At 41.7% G+C, this 6,626-nt stretch overlaps 1 pseudogene; it reads right to left on the bottom strand.

The window, feature by feature from the left end:
- Positions 1 to 5,329: 5,329 nt before the first annotated feature.
- On the bottom strand, positions 5,330 to 5,480 carry LOC149452435 (U2 spliceosomal RNA; annotated as a pseudogene).
- Between the last annotated feature and the right edge of the window lie 1,146 nt (positions 5,481 to 6,626).

Raw genomic sequence — 6,626 nt, 5'->3', positions numbered from 1 at the left:
AATATGAAATATGTTTGGGGATAATGACACTGTAAGACTGTCCAGAAATTTGTTTTGTGAAATTTTATAGGTATGCTGTGTGAATGGGAACACATAACAAAAATATAATGGGGTTTTCTCAAATTTGATTGCAAAAATGGAAATAAACATTAAATCCATCAGTGTTTCAGCACAATCTTTTCCTCATGCTGAGATCAGTACCTTTTGCAATAATTGCCTTCTAGCACAGCAGGAACGAAGAAAAGTAATGGTTGGACTTGGAAGCATTACTTGGTTTTACCAAGCTTTTCATGGCCAGCGTACATAAAAAGAAATTAAGGGTGCCGCTTCAGGCTGTAATAGGTTCTCAGATGCTGACAACCGCTGGGAGTGCAGGCAGGGAAAGAGCTTGTCTCAGCTCCATAGAAATCAATGAGAAAGGAAAATAAGTCCCAGGAACAGCACATCACACAAAACCCTCATGTGAAGAGTGGAAGAAGCCTCAGCCTAGACTCCATCCATGCCTGACATGTTTTGTCTCACTCACAGGCTTAGTCATGAGAATCATGTCAAGGGTGTGGTGTGGTCTGGACATTCTAGTCTCAGACTGCTTCCATTCTTCACATGAGGGTTTTGTATGATGTGTGGCCCCTGGGACTTATTTTCCTTCCTCAATATATATAAAGCCTTTGGCCATTAACTACTATCAGCGTAACAAAAGTATAAATCTTGAAGCTGTTATCCTGGCATTAAAAAGGAAATGAGACATCAATAATAAAATATGATACAAAAATAAAGTTTACGCAACTAAATGTAAAAGATCAAGGGAAAACTGTAATTAAAATAAAGTATAAACACTACTTTACAAGATAGTTGCATGTTCGAACGGAAAGCTCTTTAAATTGAGTCAATAGGTTTGATTCACTAAATGCAAATAGGCTGCTCACTTTACAAGGGAATTTTTACTTAGTAAATGAAGGGAAGCTCTGCTGACTTTCATTCAATCAAGTTTGGAGGTCTTTTGCTATTGACGCTGCAGACAGTTGGTGACTTCTGTGCACTGTGCGCTTCAGCATGTGCTGACCCCGCTCTGTCATTTTACGTGGCCTACCACTTTGTGGCTGAGTTGCTGTTGTTCCCAGTTACTTCCACTTTGTTATAATACCAATAACAGTTGACTGTGGAATATTTAGTAACAAGGAAATGTCACGGATGGACTTATTGTACAGGTGACAACCTATCACAGTACCACGCTTGAATTCACTGAGCTCCTGAGAGCGACCCATTCTTTTACAAATGTTTGTAGAAGCAGTCTGCATGTCTAGGTGTTTGATTTTATATACCTGTGTCCGTGGAGGTGATCAGGGGCGGACTGACCATTTGGAAACTCGGGCACTGCCCGAGGGCCCGGGGTCAGTAGGGGGCCCCATGAGATGCCCCTGGTACCTTTTTCATAGGCTTTTTTGAGTTTGGGCAAGGACACAGGGGCCCCATGATCACCTATTGCCTGGGGGCCCCATGAGTTGTCAGTCCGCCCCTGGAGGTGATTGGAACACCTGAATCCAATGATTTGGAGGGCTGGCCCAATACTTTTAGCAATATAGTGTATGTGAACCGGCACTTGATGGTTCATATTTTTCCCACACGACAGTATACGTTTGGACTATTTAATGTTGCCTTGTTTGAAAGTTCACACAGATTAAGTTCATGCTTGTATGGCCAGGACATTACGTAACTGGAAACTATTAAATGCAGGGTTCCTCTGCCATGTGAAAGGTGATATTATGTGAAGTATATATCTTTGAAAGCACTCTTGAGACCCCCATACTATTGGCCATATTTTCTATTAACTCTGATACATGTTAAATGTGCTCTACAGTATATGGATGTGATCTGTCTGAATTAAATAAAGAATTAGAAAAAATTCCCTTGCAAATTGAACAGCCTATTTGCCTTAAATCAAACCCAAACTGTCACAAAATAAGACTAATTTTGGTAATAGTGCAACAACAAATCAAAAGGTTGGAAAAAAAATTCTAATTTAATTTCAATTCAATTTTCAAATTGTCCATCAAAGGAATCTTTGTGAAGAAATGAAAATGAGAAGTACAGATAGCTCCAGGGTTAGCATGGATTTACTCTTTGTTTCACTGCCTTCATTATACTTCCTTTGGTGCCACCTTTCCCCAGTTTAAAGCTAAACTCCTGGATATAAAATATACACATTAATGCAACTCTGCTTTGATTCATATTAAGTAAATCGTACAAAATACTTTAAATGCAAGCAGCATAAGTATCTGAATTTAACTTGGTATCAGCCCCTTTCAGTCCCTGTACAGCAGAGCTGGGGAGGGGAAGCAGCACAAGAAGTCAATCAGTTGTGCTGCACTCCCAGAAGCATGCTGATAGGAGGAGAGATTAGAGTGATGGTCAGATCAGCTCATCAGTCTGCTGCCTTTCCATGCACTGGGTGAGGTGGAGAGGAAACCTGTCAAGTCTCTCCTCCTGCCAGACAAGGCTGTGTGGTGTGGTAGAGCTGTGTAAATCTCAGAACTGGATGAGGAAAACATTTGGTGGGTAAAACTGCACTCCTATTATGCATTTTTGCTTGGAGTTCAACTTTAAAGCCATTTTGTGGATCACCCTGCCAGGTGACACCAGAAGAGTGGCAATTCTCTGCTTTCCATTGTCAAAGGCAATTGACGAGGCATTGTTGCCAATCTTCTTTATCCATATAAATGACCTTACCTGCTGCCGGATCAGTAAAACCTGGCTGGGCTAAATGTTTCCTACATCACACATACGATGCCAGCTGGATTCATTCCTTCCTTCTGGTATTATATCAATCATTAGAAGAACACATAAAAACAAAGGAAGGTATTTTTATTGCCCACAGACTGCTGCTAATTAACATTTTTATGTAGCACTTTTTTCACATTTTTCTTTTGTTTTACTTTTTTAAAATCCTGATTCTATTTTATTTAATTCTGACTGCCATCAATATCTAAAATGTTGCAATTACTTTGACAATTAATGAGAGCAGAAATTGCAAGAGAAAGGATTCAATGCACTTACCACCTTAAAGTCTAAGTTTAGGTAAAATTTTAAAAAAATCAGCACAAGGGATGTTAATGTGAAGTGTCCCTGGTGCCTGCTTTCATAGTGGAAATTGATTGTTCCTTGTCTCCCTCCCAGAATCCCCACAGTGATAATCTTCCAGTGCTATAAGGGCCAATACCAGTGCTGGGCCTGTGACAGGCACTGATCAGGAATGCCAACTATGCCTGTCCTTTCCGCCCCCTCCTCCAAACATAGAAACTATATTATATCTTCCATGAATGAAAAGGGTTCTAAAAATGGAAGGCAGATGAATAAACGAAAGGCCCTCCTCTATTCATATATTCATATTTTTTTCATGGAAGCTATAGTACAGCTTCTATGCCAATTGATCAGTACAGCAGCCAAACAACTAGCCATTTCAGGAGTGGTCCACAATGGTGGCCTCCATGTACTCTTGGTTTGAGTGTTCTTTAAGGAATTATCAGAATGCCCTGTGTACAGTTCTTTAATTTACAGGAAGCTGATTTGTTCATGGGATAAGAATTACTTCTGCCACAAATCAATACCTGGCTAGTAAACCAAAACTTTGACCAGCCATGGAGTTCTACAATGACTATGCTTGTCCACAAACACATGTAAGAAAACCCCTTCAGACAGAATTCAAATTTCTAAAATAAGTGTATGCTGTTATATGAATAATATAATGTAATAAATGTATCTGATAGCTAGTTTATCAGATCGTAGATTACAAAAATAGAGACATATTTTTTTCAAGTGTGCGGTGCACAAAAACAAAACACCAAAATGAACCAAAAAGTGCATGTGAACACACACACAAAAAATTTCCACTAGGGTTTGTCAAATGGTCCTATTCTGAAAAGGAAGGACTCCTCCCCGACCCCTGGGCACAAGACTCTTGACTGCAGTAAGGCACACTCAGGTCCACCTAACCAAAAGGCCCAGCTAATCTCCTTCCTCGTGTTCAGCAGAAGCAAACCAACGAATACTAGGTGGTGGTTGTCAGGGAATTCCGATGACACGTTGTAAGGGAATTCCAGTACAGCGGCTGGTGCATAGATATGTGCATGTCCACAACATTGCTCATAGAAATGAGCACAGGCCCATCGCTAATAAAAATTAGCATAGGTTCGCACATGCGTGCACGAATGCACGCACACGAGTGCATGCACATGGGAGTGTGCCCAGTTTCTGGCGCCAGATGGGCTATTTAAGGGATGCTCTTGCTCACTCTCAGTGCTGACTAGTCTTCAGCTATTCCCTGTGTCCGGCATTCTTCCAGTGTGGTCCTTTGTTACAGACCCAGCTTGCTCCTGACCTGATTTTGGATTCTGCTCTTGACTTGTCTCCATTCCTGATACAGCTTGTTCCTGACTTCGAGTCTGCTTATGATTTGGTACCTCGCTGCCTGCCTGTTGATGACCCTGGCTAATCCTGGGAACTCGCTTCTGTCTCCAACCTTGGCTTCCCAACCTGTTTGAGTGCCTACCCGGCTATCTGCCGCTGCAGCTCTGTACCTTGCTGAGTGTTCCGGCCACCAGTCTGCTGAAAGCTCCGATAAGCCACACGTCCTGGGCCTGCTGCGCTAGTGGAGTGCCCCTTTAAGCTTATCTGGACAACTGAGCATGGCTACTGTTCCTGATCTGATGGTTCACAAGTCTCCTTGGGACTGCATCTACTGCTGCAGGTGCTCTTATCAACATCTTCTGGCATTCGTGTTCGTCCTGTCCTTCAGCACCCTCTATTCCACTCTCAGTGGGACCTTGGCTGGAGATAAAAGAGAGGCTGACCTCATCATTTCAGTCTCCTTTCTGGAAGTAAGAACTCCCAAGGCAGGAAAGGAAGAAACCTGATGGCCACACATCCTCCCCCTAGACTTTAGGGTAGGCCTGAAGATCCACATCCTACTATCATGAGTGAAAAGGGAGACACGTGGAGAAAAAAATAAATAAGTAAAAATAATAAAGTGCCTTGTTTAGGCCTGGTAATAAAAATATCCCATAAGGAGTGGTGCAGAAAAAAAGCTCCGGTGTCATGGTCTAGTGCAGTTTCAAACAGTGGGGTCCCAAGCCCATAGTGATACTTTGGCACCCTCAAGTCACCACTCCCAGCGGGCGCCAGACACCATGGGCCCTCTGCCTTCCCAACCCTCAATCAAGCAAGGTAGCACAACTCAAATCAAGAGGAAATTGGTCCCTCAAAATCCTTTACACCAAGGAATTACTCGACCCCCCACCTTACCTGGTGAGCGCTTCTTTTTCTGTTCCCATGTGGAAGATCCCTGGGGACCCCCATAATACCAGTAGGGATACAATGTAAACAACATCCCAGCCAGAAGGTCAGAATAATGGTGAAGCACCCCTACTGGACACTGTTAAGAACAAATACTACACTTGATCTTAGCCAAAAGGCCGAGAAGCGATATAGGTACACATACTGTGAACCTGTCAATGTAAACAGAAGGTAATTTCTGAAAGCTGGGATTTGTTGTACAATAGTGACATATTTACGACCAATTACAGTAACTTATGGCCACCAGATTTTCTTCCTTATTGGCCTTGGAACTGTAAACTAAAATCAGATTTGTTGCTGTCAGTTACTATGTTGTAGAACTCATCAATGCTCCTCACACAGATGGGTTTTTGTGAATGCCTTCTGTTTTTAGGAAGAATATCTTTATTTCTATTACAGTATGAATATTTCTTCTACAGTGTAAGATTATCATAGAGACAAGGTAGACCCATGGCTGGGCTTTCAGTAGCAGTTAAGAGCATGTGAAAGTCAGTAATTAAAAGTGTATTTATTGACAAGGCCCAGGGCAGTGTCTGTTCTAAGCATGACCTTGATACATAGCACAGTCAGCAATAAGTCACCTCTACCGTGTATATCCTATTAACAGATGATCAAGGCTACTTAAGCTCATCTGGGAAGGGTTTCAAATTCAATTCATATTGTTCATGTCTATTTTTGTAAAATTGTCTACATACATCAGATAGTGGTTGGTCATTAGGAATTTTTTCAAAGTCTGAAATAAATTTGAATCTAAAATAAAGATTTTGCTCCAAAACTCTGTAAAGTGTTATTTGTAATGAAATACAACCACCCTAGGATGCCCACACATTCCACATCTTTAAAAGTGCCCTCATGTGCCCTGCGATAAACTGGAGGGTACCTCCTGCAAACTCCCTGTTGGATGTTGATGCCCTCCAACAGCAGATTGTGGGAGGCAGACCAGCCCCTGAATTGTTTAGACCCCCTTTCAATGCAGAGTGTTGTTTTGGAACCAAAAGTTGTCTTCAATCTTTTTCTTACAAGCTAGTTACTGTATATAGCAGACAATTATAGGATTTGTAGGTGTAGAAGACATGAGCCACATAACCAACTGCTAAGAAAAGAACTTGTAAAATGTGACTTCACAATGGAAGCTTATTATAGAATGAGCCAAGGTACTGCCATATTGATCAGAATGCACGGTGTGCCAGAGCCGCATTGAGGGACACAGTTTTCTTTCATCAAAGAAACATGAGGTAAACAAATTGAAGCTGGTTTAAAGAAAGGGGCCTATAAAT

This window comes from Staurois parvus, unplaced genomic scaffold (genome assembly GCF_062004578.1).
Source record: "Staurois parvus isolate SC_StPar_1 unplaced genomic scaffold, SC_StPar_1.0 ptg000472l, whole genome shotgun sequence".
In the NCBI taxonomy this organism is placed as follows: domain Eukaryota; kingdom Metazoa; phylum Chordata; class Amphibia; order Anura; family Ranidae; genus Staurois; species Staurois parvus.
This window is presented reverse-complemented; position numbering and strand designations above follow the sequence as displayed.